The 15,000-nt window shown below is 46.2% G+C and overlaps 1 protein-coding gene across 4 annotated transcripts in view; it reads left to right on the forward strand.

The window, feature by feature from the left end:
• The first annotated feature begins 2,537 nt into the window (after nt 1–2,537).
• LOC121860980 (cadherin-like and PC-esterase domain-containing protein 1) overlaps nt 2,538–15,000 on the forward strand; it is a 33,115-nt gene continuing 20,652 nt past the window's right edge. For all 4 annotated transcript variants that reach the window (XM_042358403.1, XM_042358406.1, XM_042358404.1 and 1 more), the window contains exons 1-3: nt 2,538–2,671; nt 5,858–5,991; nt 13,106–13,427. The gene's annotated coding sequence lies outside the window, so the exon portion shown is untranslated. The remainder of the gene's footprint in view (nt 2,672–5,857; nt 5,992–13,105; nt 13,428–15,000) is intronic.

Below are 15,000 nucleotides of genomic sequence, written 5' to 3' on the forward strand. Positions count from 1 at the left end.
TGCAGAGAGAGAGAGAGAGAGAGAATGGGCAGGAAGGGGGAAAGAATGGTGGAAAAGAAGACAGACAGACAGACAGACAGAGACACACGTGAGAAAAGAATATTGCTCCCCCTCCCCTCACCCTCTTTTATATGTGGGTGGGGTGAGGAGGAGGAGGAGCAGCGACATGAGTGGCTGGTCAACATGGTGTGGGCGTGGCTTCCGTTCGTCACCAACCCAGCCGAAAATTTCCCCGTATTTTCAATTTGTCTTGAAATTCTAAGTCAAAGTCAGTGTATAAAGTTTATTCAATTAAATATTAAGGAGGAAATGGTATTTAAGTTATACAGATGCGTTACTGAGTTAGTTTTATTTATGTGACGTCGTTTCTCTTCAGCCAATAGTTATTAATATCAGTGACATCATTAATATCAACCAATGACGTCATGTCAAATCAACCAATAACCATTATTCGAATTCAAAGTCGCCATCAGCATGAGCGGCTGACGTCATGCCAGTCAACCAATGGCGTCATTAGAATTCAATGTCGTCATCAGCATGGCTAAATGACGACATATCGAGGCAGCCAATCGCGTCATTCTTCGGAACTAAACTAGAAAATCTTCCTGGAGATAAACACAATTTTATTTTTCGCTGGTGGTGGGGAGGAGAGGAGAATGAGGAGAGGGAGACAGGGAGATAGGGTGAGGGGGTTGAAGGACAGGGGGAAGAGAAGAATATATTTGAAAGTTTTTGGACTTAATGCGTTATAAAGTGTGAGTGTTGAGCATATTATAGTGGCAGAGTGACATATTGTGATGGTTGGTGATTATAGTGAGTTACAGAGGCAATCAGGGGGTGCCTGGTTCGGTTCCACTTGAACAAAATTACTATTGACCCCAGAATATCTCCTGGGTGGGCTCACTATGCTCGCCATGTTCCCCACCTAAACTTCTTGGAACCCTTTCTTTTGATATTCCTGAATCCGCCCCTAGGTTATGGTAATAGTTATAGTGGTAATGGTGATATTAGTGATGGTGATAGCAGTGATAGTGATAGTGATAGTAGTAGTAGTAGTAGTAGTAGTAGTAGTAGTGGTTGTGGTGGTGATAGTGACACAAAAAGAATTACATCTTAATACACATGAACAAAAGACAATTAAACCCTATCACTTCCCTTAATTAATGTAAACAGATAAGACAATAATCCAGCCAATAGCCATCAAGATAAGGCCGAGGAAGAGCACGTCCTCCTGGTTCAAGTGTTGACACGTCTTAGATCTACAGCCCTGTGTCAACCTCGGGCAGTCTACCCTCCATCAACTCTCTACCTATAACATTTTCTTTAATTCAAATGTCAACAAAATATAAGTTTACCTCAATTAATTCTCATATTTATGTTGATAATTCTTAAGTTAAATATTCTAAAGATTTTATATATATTTAAATTATTGATAGTATTATTTAACGGGAATAATGAAAGTTAATGTGAGTATTTGTTTTGTTGGAATAATTCGAGGCTAATTTTTGAGGTTGTGTTTATTAAATATTAACTTAAGGATATGTTGAGTATATTTATTTAGACAGACAGAGAGACAGACACATTTAGACGGTAACGAGGGAAGGGTTTGAGAGATGGTGAGGGTTAGAGCTCTTCAAGACAGATAGATAGACGGACAGGCAGACAGTAATAAGGGAGGAGAGGCTTTGGATGACGTGTGGGATAAAGTTCTTCAAGATAGACAGATACAGACAAACAAACAGACAGAAACAGACTGACGGACGGACAGAAGAGAGGGAGACTGGGAGGGATAGAACTCTTCGAGACAGACAGACAGACAGACAGACAGACAGCCCCCCATCCACCTCGCTCACCATTTTTCAATTTGCTTGTTATTATTATTTTATTTTTATTTTTTTTTCATTGGGGAAATTTATATTACGTTCCTGAATTGAGTTTTTCTTTTTAGTTTTTTATTTCTAATTTAATTTGGGGAACTGTTATAAGTTGATAGATAGATAGATAGATAGATAGATAGATAGATAGAGCTTCAACCACCACATTCCGGGTATAACAAAAAATAATATTACGAGTCATTATTAAAACGTTGTCCATTTCCTGCCACTTCCATCTTCCCCATCGTCTCTCTCTCTCTTCCTACCTTTTCTTTCCTCCTCCCTTCCTTACCTTTACTTCATAAACCGAGTTATTACCATACTACCAAAGTGAACCTGACGTCACGGATCAAAGAAAACGGACCATAAGAAGAAAACGTATTGAAGGGGTCACTGAGACGTTTTATCCCACCAAGAACGGCAAGATGAAGGTTATAAGTCAAAGAGAAGATATTCATTCTCTCTCTTCATCTCTTATTTACTTTGCTTTGAGGTTTTGGGAACGATATTGAAGTATTATTTACATAATTAATTTCTCTCTCTCTCATATTTTAAGGATTTAACAACAGAATGACTCAAGTGATGGCGACCAAGATGGTAACGATATTACGCCAAGACTCTACTCTAATTATGAGGTTTTTCCCAATTTCTCACCTGTAGAATCTAACAACTGTGATTATCCTGCAGGTGTGAAGATGGGCGTGTGGGCGTGGTGGTCAGCCAGAACCGTCCTCTCCGTCCTCATCTGCGTATCCGTGACATCCCTCCTCATCTCCTACCACCTCACCATTCTTCAGGTAGGTCATCTCTTCAGGTAGGTCCTCTCTTCTTCAGGTAGGTCATCCTCTTCAGGTAGCTTTCAGGTAGGTCCTCTCTTCTTCAGGTAGGTCCCTCTCTTCTTCAGGTAGGTCCTCTCTTCTTCAGGTAGGTCCCTCTCTTCTTCAGGTAGGTCCTCTCTTCTGTGGTCATCTCTTCTTCGGTAGGTCATCTCTTCTTTCAGGTCCCCTTCTTCAGGTAGATCTCTTCAGGTAGGTCCCTCTCTTCCAGGCAGGTCCTCTCTTCTTCAGGTAGATCCTTCTTCTTCTTCAGGTAGGTCCCCCTTTCTTCAGGTAGCTCCTCTCTTCTTCAGGTAGGTCCCTCTCTTCAGGTAGGTCCTCTCTTCTTCAGGTAGGTCCCTCTCTTCAGATAGAGATCTCTTCTTCTTTCAGGTAGGTCTCTCTTCTTCAGGTAGGTCCTCTCTTCTTCAGGTAGCCTCTTCTCAGGTAGGTCCTCTCTTCCAGGTAGGTCATCTCTTCTTCAGGTAGGTCCTCTCTTCTTCAGGTAGGTCCTCTCTTCTTCAGGCAGGTCCTCTCTTCAGGTAGGTCATCTCTTCTTCAGGTAGGTCCTCTCTTCTTCAGGTAGGTCCTCTCTTCTTCAGGTAGGTCCTCTCTTCTTCAGGTAGGTCCTCTGTTCTTCAGGAGGTCCTCTGTTCTTCAGGTAGGTCCTCTGTTCTTCAGGTAGGTCCTCTCTTCTTCAGGTAGGTCATCTCTTCTTCAGGTAGGTCCTCTCTTCAGGTAGGTCCTCTCTTCTTCAGGTAGGCCCCTCTCTTCTTCAGGTAGGTCATCTCTTCTTCAGGTAGGCATCTCTTCTTCAGGTAGGTCCTCTCTTCTTCAGGTAGACTCTCTTCTTCTTCAGGTAGGTCCTCTCTTCTTCAGGTAGGTCCCCTCTTCTTCAGGTAGGTCCCTTCTTCAGGTAGGTCCTCTCTTCTTCAGGTAGGTCATCTCTTCTTCAGGTAGGTCCTCTCTTCTTCAGGTAGGTCCTCTTCAGGTAGGTCCTCTTCTTCAGGTAGGCCCTCTCTTCTTCAGGTAGGTCATCTCTCTTCTTCAGGTAGGTCATCTCTTCTTCAGGTAGGTCCCTCTCTCTTCAGGTAGATCTTCTCTTCCACAGGTCCCCCTCTCTTCAGGGGTCCTCTTCCAGGTAGATTCTCACAGGTCCTCTCTTCCAGGTAGGTCCCCCTTCTTCAGGTAGGTCCCTCTTCTTCAGGAGGTCCTCTTCTTCGGCAGGTCTCTCTTCTTCTAGATCTCTTCTCTCAGGTAGTCCCTCTTCTTCAGGTAGGTCCTCTTCAGGTAGGTCACTCTCTTCTTCAGGTAGGTCCCTCTTCTTCAGGTAGGTCATCTCTTCTTCAGGTAGGTCCTCTCTTCTTCAGGTAGGTCCTCTCTTCTTCAGGTAGGTCCTCTTCTTCAGGTAATCATCTCTTCCAGGTAGGTCCTCCTTCTTCAGGTAGTCCTCTTCTTCAGGTAGGTCCCTCTTCTTCAGGTAGGTCCTCTGTTCTCAGGAGGTCCTCTGTCTTCAGGTAGGTCCCTCTGTTCTTCAGGTAGGTCCCCCTCTCTCAGGTAGGTCATCTCTTCTTCAGGTAGGTCCCTCTTCTTCAGGAGGTCCCTCTCTTCAGGTAGGTCCTCCTCTTCCAGGTAGGTCCTCCTCTTCTTCAGGTAGGTCATCTCTTCTTCAGGTAGGTCCTCTCTTCTTCAGGTAGGTCCTCTCTTCTTCAGGTGGTCCCTCTTCTTCAGGTAGGTCATCCTCTTCTTCAAGTAGGTCCTCTCTTCTTCAGGTAGGTCATCTCTTCTTCAGGTAGGTCCTCTCTAGGTCCTCTCAGGTAGGTCCTCTTCCAGGTCCCCTCTTCCAGGTAGGTCCCTCTTCTTCAGGTAGGTCCTCTCTTCTTCAGGTAGGTCCCTCTTCTTCAGGTAGGTCCTCTTCTTCAGGTAGGTCCTCTGTTCTTTCAGGAGGTCCTCTGTTCTTCAGGTAGGTCCCTCTTCAGGTAGGTCCTCTCTTCTTCCAGGTAGGTCCTCTGTCTTCAGGAGGTCCTCTGTTCTTCTCAGGGTAGGTCCTCTGTCTCTTCAGGTAGGTCCTCTTCTTCAGGTAGGTCCTCTGTCTTCAGGAGGTCCTTGTTCTCTTGAAGGGTCCTCTGTTCTTCAGGTAGGTCCTCTCTTCTTCAGGTAGTCATCTCTTCAGGTAGGTCCTCTCTTCTTCAGGTGGTCCTTTCTTCAGGTAGGTCCCTCTTCAGGTAGGTCTTCTTCTTCAGGTAGGTCCTCTCTTCTCCTTCAAGTAGTTCCTCCCTGTAACCTGTCTTCAACACCCCCTCTCTCTCATGACACTATAAAACTCTCACTACACGTAGAGCCTGAAAGATGGTGAGGATGAATGAACTGAGCAGACAGTCTTTCACCACACAGTCAGTCTATCATCACACACACATACACACACAGTCTACCACCACCACACACACACACCCACCACCAACACCCACACACGCACATACCACTAACACACACACACAACACACACACACACACTATTGTCACAGAGACCCCGCCATAAAGTACTGGAACACAGCTGTTTTATATTCACGAGGGTAATACAAAGACTTGACAATGAAGCTCTGAGCCAAGAGCCTAATCTTACGCCTTAAATGTCTGGCAACTCTTTTGTGTTGTAGGGTTTGAGAAATTACCTTTGTGTTGTGTTCTTGTTGTTGTCGTTGTGTTGTGTTGTGTTGTGTTGTGTTGTGTTGTGATATGTGTTTCAAATTACGATTTTTTTTAATAATGAAACCTCGAAGAATTGAGATGTCAAGAGAAAAAAAAAAAAAAAAAGAGAGAGAGAGTCTTTACAAGAATCGAAAACCCTGCTCTATAACGAGAGTCTTAAGCCTCAGTGTGATTGATGGGGAAGGAAACTTAGTAACAAATTGCCTCAGAGAGCTTTCTAAAACTTTCCTTTTCGTAAGTAGGAGAGAGAGGGGGATGACATACATACATACATACATACATACATACATACATACATACATACATATATATAGATAATTTTTATAAGTTAGAGATATATTGATGACAGACAAATGACGTCATCTAATTCAAGTCTCTCACGAACTATAGAAATATAAAGAGACGAGATAAATCAAGTAATTATCACTCATTATATTTTATTCTCCTCTTCTCCTTCAGGTGCGGGGATGGGTGACTCCTGAAGGGCAGCCAGGTGAACGAAGTCCCCATCACCGTGATATACTGTCCAGGGTCCTGCTGTCTTGTTACCCCGCCCACAACGCCACGACCCTCTCCTGGCCCTCCTGACGAAGGTGAGTCCTCTACGATCCTCTCTTGTCGAAGTTTAGTTTCCCAAAGACCTCGAAAACGCTCTCCTGGACCTCCTGACGAAGATAAGTCCCCACTAACAATTACGTCATGTTTTTCATTTTCTATAACCTGACAGATGATGGTTGAATAGACAGACAGACAGACAGACAGACAGACAGACGATCAACTTCAGCTACTCTCTACCAAATCTCGCCAAATCTCCGCCAAGATCTCGTCAAATCCGGCGCCAAACTTCACTTCACTTCAGTAAAGCCTTGTTCATCCTCTTTACCATTGTTGGCACTCAGGAGTTATAACTGTCTGGGTCGAGTGAGGAGAAGTTGACGATTTTAAAAAGTTGACGATTTTGGGGAAGAAGTTGACGATTTTGGGGGAAGAAGTTGACGATTTTGGGGAAGAAGTTGGCGATTTTGGGGAAGAAGTTGACGATTTTGGGGAAGAAGTTGAGATTTGGGCAATTTGGGGCGATTTTGTGAGAAGTTGACAATTTTAACGAATTTTGGGCGATATTTGCGATTTTGAAGAGAAGTTGATTATTTTGACGATTTTAAAAGAGAAGTTTACGAGTTTAGCTTTTTTTTAGGTGGTGATTTTCACGATATTTATGGATAATTGAGCGATTTTGGAGACTTTAAGAGAGAAGGTAGTGAGAGAGAGAGAGAGAAATCTGACCCTACATCCTCGTATATATATTTTATCCTCAGTCATTTCCTACACACGACAGAAATCTGTAATCTGACAACAAGAGGCCCGGAATCTGTATTTTGTAAACCTGTAATCTGGAAATGTGTGTGTGTGTGTGTGTGTGTGTGTGTGTGTGTGTGTGTGTGTGTGTGTGTGTGTGTGTGTGTGTGTGTGTGTGTGTGTGTGTGTGAGGAAGTAATTAATGGTCGTAATTTACCTGTGTATGTAAAGTACCTGTGCCTCCTATCTGACCCTCCAAAACCCCCCTCTCCCTCTCCTCCAGGATACTCTCCTTCCCTCCCTCTCCCCCTCCTCTCCTCACCACACTCCTCCCTCCCTCTCCCTTAACCCCCCCTCCCTCCCTCCAAGACTCCACTGGACCCCTCCTGCTGGGGATAAGCAAAGGGCAGTATATAATGTATCGCCACCGCCTTCGTCAGGATCAACAGGAGCTCATAGCCTCCTCCTGCCTCCCTGCCTCCTCTCTCTCATCTTCCCCTCACAACTCAGCAATAATATAATGATGATAATAATAATAATGATAATAATAAATAATAATAATGGTATAAAGTTTTGGAATTTATACAAGTAGGAGAGAGAGAGAGAGAGAGAGAGAGAGAGAGAGAGAGAGAGAGAGAGAGAGTAATCCCAAACTGATCCACACTCATAACCTTACTGGCTGCTGGGCGTGGGACTACCTCCTGACCTAGCTTGGGGGGGAGGGGGTAGGAGGGGAGAGGTAGAGGTTGGAGGACAAAGGTAGAAGGGTGAGGGAAGGAAGAGGAAAGGAGGACAGCCTAGGGAGCGATGAGAGGAGTCCTTAAAATTCCCATTCCCATTCCCCTCCACTCCAAAATTCCCATTCCCATTCCCAAAATTCCATCTCCAATCCAAAATTCCCATTCCCATTCCCCACAGTACCCCATTCCCACTCTCCAAAATTCCCATTCCGGGAGGAGGATTGAGGAGGAGGAGGTTGAGGAATGAATCAACAGGTACACGTGCCGATGTAGCTTGGTTGATGTCCCCTGAGAGCACCTCCTCCTCCTCCTTTCTCTTCGTCCTCCTCCTCCTCACTCCTCGTTCTTCCTCCTCAATCCTCCTTCCTCCTCCTCCTCCTTCTTCTCCTCCTCCTCCTCCTCCTCCTCAATCATCCCTTCTCTTCTTCCTCCTCCTCCTCCATTTTTTAACAGGTATTAGCCCACCCTGACACAGGTCACTGACCCACATCAGGGCCTGGGGGCGGGGGGGATGTAATAATATAACAATAATAATAATAATAATTAGTTCATAGTAAATAAATTTTATAATAAGAAAATAAATAAAATTAAATAATAATAACACTAATAATAATAACAATACTGATAATAATGATAATAATAATAATAATATAGAACCATAAAAAAATACAAAAATGAAAAAAAAAGATCAATAGTGAGAAACAATATATGTATGTTGTGTTGTCAAAGTAAGAGAAACAATTGAGACCCAGCAATTGTGTGTAAATGAGGCAGAAAGTCAGATCACCAACCTGGGACTTGGTCACATATGGCAGCAGGGTCTACCATTAGACAACACATTATGCTTCCAATATCTTCCCAGGCGGTAGTACCTCCCTGTTTGGTAGCTGTCTACTACCAATTATAGCACTTACCCCTCCAGTTACAGCACCCCCCCTCCCCCTCCAGTTACAGCACCCCCCTCCCCCTCCAGTTAGAGCACCTCCTCCTCCTCCAGTTAGAGTACCTCCCCCTCCAGTTAGAGCACCTCCCCTCAGTTAGAACTGCCTCCCCCTCCAGTTAGAGGCACCCCCCACTCCAGTTAGAGCACCTCCCCTCAGTTGGTATCCCCTCCGGTTACAGCACCTCCCCCTCCAGTTAGAGCACCTCCTCCTCCAGTTAGAGCACCTCCTCCTCAGTTACAGCACCTCCCCCCTCCAGTTGAAGCACCTCCCCTCCAGTTAGAGCACCTCCTCCTTCAGTTAGAGCACCTCCTCCTCCGGTTAGAGCACCTCCTCCTTCCAGTTAGAGCACCTCCCCTCAGTTAGGCACACTCTCCTCCAGTTACAGCACCTCCCCACTCCAGTTAGAGCACCTCCCCTCCAGTTAGAGCACCTCCCCTCCAGTTAGAGCACCTCCTCCTCCAGTTAGAGCACCTCCCCCTCAGTTAGAGCACCTCCCCTCCAGTTAGAGCACCTCCTCCTTCCCAGTTAGGCACCTCCCCTCAGTTAGAGCACCTCCTCCTCCAGTTAGAGCACCTCCCCTCAGTTAGAGCACCTCCCCCTCCAGTTGGAGCACCTCCCCTCCAGTTAGAGCACCTCCCCTCCAGTTAGAGCACCTCCCCACTCCAGTTTAGAGCACCTCCTCTTAGTATGCCAGATCGCCACTAAGAGAATTGGCACCCAAGGTCCTCCTAAACGTGTTGTTGTGGATCTCAGAAACTCTTAGTGAGAGTTTCTTCTTTTACCTACTGAGGGTGTGAGAGGGCTTGATCACACACTAACACACCCTAACACCCCTAAACACACCTCTAACACCTAAACACACTAAACACACTAAACACACTCCTAAACACACCTCTAAACACACCCCTAAAACACACCTCTAAACACACTAAACACACTCCTAAACACACTAAAACACACCTCTAAACACACCTAAACACACCTAAACACACCCTAAACACATACTCTAAACACACCTCTAAACACACCCTAAACACACCCCAACACACTCCCTAAACACACCTCTAAAACACACCCCTAAACACACCTTAAACACACCCTTAAACACACCTAAACACACCCCTAAAACACACCTAAACACACCCCTAAACACACTAAACACACCCCTAAACACACCTCGACACACCCCCAAACACATCTAAACACACCCTAACACACCCTAAAACACACTAAACACACCCTAAACACGCACCACTGCCCTTACTCATCCAGTATTCACCCCTCGTCTAGGAAACCTCCCCAGGGCCGTTTCAGCTCATCCCTCGCCACTAGAGTAAGGTTACCCACTTCTCTTGGTCATCAAGTCAAATCCTCAAATTGCCGGGGATTCCCGAGGGTAGGAGGCCATCTTGTGGGGGAAGAATGTTAGTATGCAGCAGAACCACCACGAGGGAGGGAGGCCATTACCACCCCACGGGGCTCCTAGTTCCACAGGCCAGCCCCCCTTCCCTCTCCTCCCCTCCTCTCTTCCCCCCCACAAGACTACCCCGCGGGGCTTACTCATAATGATGCTCTTGGATAGGTTAGTTTTGGGGGGGAGGAGTGGTTGGTTGGAGGATGAGGAGGAAGAGGGGGAGGAGTGGTTGGTTGGAGGATGAGGAGGAAGAGGTGAGGAGGAGTAGTTGGAGGAGGAAGAGGATGAAGGAGGAAGAGAATAGGAGAAGAACAAGAGAAAGATAGACGAGAAAGAGAGAGAGGAAAAACACCATCACAAGTCCACTGTGTCTGGCGATCCAAAACTTTATTGACTCTACGCCAGACGAACACCTGATTGCCTTCAGTGCCGTTCCTACTCCAGGTTACGAGCATCAGTGTCTAGTTAACGACAGGTCACGCCTCGCCTTCCACACTTGCTCAAATTTTATGATAATCGGCAAATAAGTTTCTGAACACCGCCGCCATTACAATGAACCGGAAATAACGCCATGGGAAGTGTTGCCAGATTAGGGACATTATTTTTTTTTTTTACGATTTTAGGTGATTTTATAATTATTGTTATTATTATTATTATTATTATTATTATTATTATTATTATTATTATTATTATTATTATTATTATTATTATTATCGTCGTTGTTGTTGTTATCGTTGTTGTTGTTATCGTCGTTGTTGTTGTTATCGTTGTTGTTGTTATCGTCGTTGTTGTTGTTGTTGTTGTTAAGGGTTCAGAACACACCCCTACCTCCCCATACTACGGGTTCAAGACAGTGCTATCAACGTCAGTGCTTAAGGCTGAATTTACACCTCCTCTATGTTGAAACTTGGACCGTACGTCTTGGTACAGTTAAGCCCAACTAATGTGAGTTATGTGTTAGTACCCAGACACACACACACAGGCACGCACACATTCTCTTTTTACTCGTGTGTGTGTGTGTGTGTGTGTGTGTGTGTGTGTGTGTGTGTGTGTGTGTGTGTGTGTGTGTGTGTGTGCGTAATGGTTGGGGACGACTCTCAGTCTTAAAAACAAATGAACTAGTTATTGTTGCCTTCATTTAATTTATTCATTTTTCTCTCTTTCATTCTCTCTCTTCCCTTGTCTTCTTGCCTCTTACCCCTTCTTTCCCCCTCTCCCCCCCCTCCCCCTCACCCTCTCATTCCCTCCCCCTCCATTACCCTCTCAACTCCCCCCCCCTTCCTCCCCTCATTTCCCCTCCCAAATAATAACCACAAGTCCCCTATCTCATCTCCTCTCCCTCTCTTCTTCTCCTCCTCCTTCCTCCCTCCCCTCACCCATCCTCATACTCCTCCTCCCCCTCCCTCCTCTCCCCTCTCCCACATTATAACCACAATTTCTCCCCTCCTCCCCTTCCCTCCCCTCACCCCTTCCTCTTTTCCCCTTCTTCCCTCCCTCTCCCCAGTAGCTCTTCGTCTCCCTCCTTTTCCCCCCCCTCCCCTCCCCCACCCCCTCTCCCCACCTCCCTTCTCCCCCCTCCCCTTCTCCCCCTCCCTCCTTCTCCCCACCCCTCCTTCTCCCACCCCCTCCTTCTCCCCCCCCTCCCCTTCTCCCCACCCTCCCCCCTCCTTCTCCCCCACCTCCTTCTCCCCACCCCTCCCCTTCTCCCCACCCCTCCCCTTCTCCCCCCTCCCCCTTCTCCCCACCCCTCCCTTCTCCCCCCCCCCTCCCTTCTCCCCACCTCCCCTTCTCCCCACCCCTCCCTTCTCCCACCCCTCCTTCTCCCCTCCTTCTCCCTCCCTCCTCCAGCAGCTCTTTGTCTCCCTCACCTTCTCCCCACCCTCCCCTTCTCCCACCCCTCCCCTCCTTCTCACCTTCTCCCCCACCTCCCCCCTTCTCCCCACCCCTCCCCTTCTCCCCTCCCCTTCTCCCCACTCCTCCCCCAGCAGCTCTTTGTCTCCCTCCTTCTCCCCACCTCCCCTCCCCCTTCCCCCCACCCCCCACCTCCCCCACCTCCCCTTCTCCCCACTCCTCCTCTCCCAGCAGCTCTGTCCCTCACCTTCTCCCCACCCCTCCCCTTCTCCCCACCCCTCCCTTCTCCCCCACTCCCCTTCTCCCCACCCCTCCTCTCCCCAGCAGCTCTTTGTCTCCCTCACCAGTCTCCTCCATCAGGAAATGAAAAAATTCCTGTCTTATAATACAAACCCTAAAGGAGAATATTGTTTGACTCTGTTGTTTCTGTCTGTCTTTCTGTGTCTGTCTGTGTCTGTCTCTCTGTGTCTGTCTGTCTTCTGTCTGTCTGTCTGTCTGTGTCTGTCTGTCTGTCTCTCTGTCTCTGTCTGTCTGTCTGTGTCTGTCTGTCTGTCTGTGTCTGTCTGTCTGTCTGTCTGTCTGTTTGTCTGTCTGTCCTCTGTCTCCCTGTTTGTCTTTGCTTTCCAAGGATGTTACTTCTCTGTCTGTCAGTCTGTCTCTCTGTCTCTCTGTGTCTGTCTATCTGCCCACTTTTAATTTATTTTAGAGTCATTTTTGTCACTAATTTTAGAGTCATTTTGTCCTAATTCACCTCTCTCTCTCTCTCTCTCTCTCTCTCTCTCTCTCTCTCTCTCTCTCTCTCTCATATCGATAATCACCGAAACACAAAAGGTAAGATCCATAAAAAAAAACCCAGATTGACACAACTACCCATCTGTACATAGAGTCGACGATCAAACTTTAACTCCATGGGACTCTCGACCTTAGTGGAGACTGTGGCTTAGCACTGTATCGTTCACGGTATTTTCTCACCTATACTGATGTGATTTGTGGGGGTCCCGCGTGGCCACTTTGTTTACATTAGCGAAAACGAGGGGGGGGGGTGAGGTGTGGGGGTGAGGGGGGTTGTAGGGGGTCAGGGGGTGGGTTAGAGAGGTAAGGGAGATGATTAAAGGGTGAATGACAGCATCTCTCTCTCTCTCTCTCTCTCTCTCTCTCTCTCTCTCTCTCTCTCTCACCAGACCAGGGGTGAGGGGCCAGACTGGAGCTTCACTCTTAAGTAATTGAGGTTAAGAATTTCTTCGGCCCATTAGTGAAGATTAGCACAGGTGTGAGGCGTCTCCCAGGTGAGAGATTATACCTGGAGGCTTGATAATGATAACAACAATGATAACAACAACAACAACAATGATAACAACAACAATAATAATAAGAGTAACAATAATAAGAACGATAATAATAATAATAATAATGATGATGATGATAACAGGTGTCTAACTCTCCTTCATTCTCTCACCTACAGCTGGAGTCCTCGTACCTGCAGAAGGCCAGGGAGGCGGCGCCCACGGTACTGGTTAGGGGACAGAAGCTCCTCGTCTCCAGGGACCTCCCAGCTTATGCCCACGCCCTAACACCCGCGTCTATTGGACGTGAAAAGACACCCAGACACACCCACGATCATGGGCTGGACCTTATGGGGGAGAGAGATGGCGCCTATGACTTCTCTCAGGGGAAGGGAGACGCCCACACCCCGCCCACGACGCCCAAAATACGCCTTCTAGACACCACCGCCCACCGTGTGAGGATGGTGGGCGTGAATGGCTCAGTCTACTATGCCCTGGAAGGTAAGTCATCTATCTCTTCTTGATGTCTCTCCAGGTAACCACTTGTCTCTCTATCTCTCTACGTGCGTCAGGGAGAACCTTCAAATATGGGTTGAGAGTCTCTTTACCTGGTCCTCCAAGTGTTAGTTAAAGTAGGTATCCAATCCGACTATTTCCCTCGTCTTTTTCTGCGTTTTGATTGGTCGAGAGATTAAGATCATTGACGTGACGGGAGAACAAGGCATCACTGTAGGTATCCAATCCGATTATTTCCATCGTCTTTTTCTGGGTTTTGATTGGTCGAGAGATTGAGATCATTGACATGACGGGAGAACAAGGCATCACTGTAGGTATCCAATCCGATTATTTCCCTCGTCTTTTTCTGCGTTTCGATTGGTCGAGAGATTAAGATCATTGATGTGACGGGAGAACAAGGCATCACTGTAGGTATCCAATCCGATTATTTCCATCGTCTTTTTCTGAGTTTTGATTGGTCGAGAGATTGAGATTATTGACGTGACGGGAGAAACAAAGCATCATTGTCCCCTTGTAATAGTTGACGTCATTAGTGTAATTTTAAAGAGACGACTAATTAACTAATGGCCCTATTGGATGTTCCGTTAATGAGGGTAATGAGGTGATTAGACCCAAAATAAGTTGTTGTTTATTGGAAGGAGGAAAAATATGTTATTTATTTTTGTAAGGAAGTTTTTGTATATTTTATCTCACCTATACATACATACATACATACATACATACCTACCTACCTACATACATACATACATACATACATACATACATACATACATACATACATACATACATACATACATACATACATACATACATACATACTCCTCAGGTGTCACAGATCCGCTAAATCAATCAAGATTTTTTTTTCGCGAATGTTAAAAAAAAAATCTAGGATAGTCAGTCTTCCCTCCCGCCCCTCTGACACCCTTCCCGCTGACGCCCACCCCGCTGACACCCTTCCCGCTGACACCCTTCCCGCTGACACCCATCCAGCTGACACCTAGGACCTTATTCATTGTGACGCTCCCCAGGACTTCACACTTACCATAGAAAACGTAACTGAGAGAGAGAGAGAGAGAGAGAGAGAGAGAGAGATAGAGAGAGAGAGAGATAGAAAACGGGATGTCTATAGTTTTGTTTGTTTAACAAATTTATTGGCAGAGCTTGTAGTACAGTTTGCCTATTCCGAGTAATTCAGTCAGGTCTTGACACTAAGGGTGGTATCACTTCTCACTGCCACGCAGGACAGAGGTTCACACACAAAGAAATACATCATATTCATTAACAACTATAAATGTATATATGGGTAATGTCACTGTTCACTGCCATGCAGGACAGAGGTTCGTACACAAAGAGATGCATCATATTCATTGACAGTACATATACATATATGTAAACACACACACACACATATACATACATATACGTATATACATACACATATACATGTACACGTACATATACATGCACACACGCACACATACATACATATACGTCGGTCAGATTCATGTGGGTAATGTCACTTTCCACTGCCATACAGGACAGAGGTTCGTACACAAAG

The sequence above is a fragment of the Homarus americanus genome, unplaced genomic scaffold (genome assembly GCF_018991925.1).
Source record: "Homarus americanus isolate GMGI-L3 unplaced genomic scaffold, GMGI_Hamer_2.0 scaffold52806, whole genome shotgun sequence".
NCBI lineage: Eukaryota > Metazoa > Arthropoda > Malacostraca > Decapoda > Nephropidae > Homarus > Homarus americanus.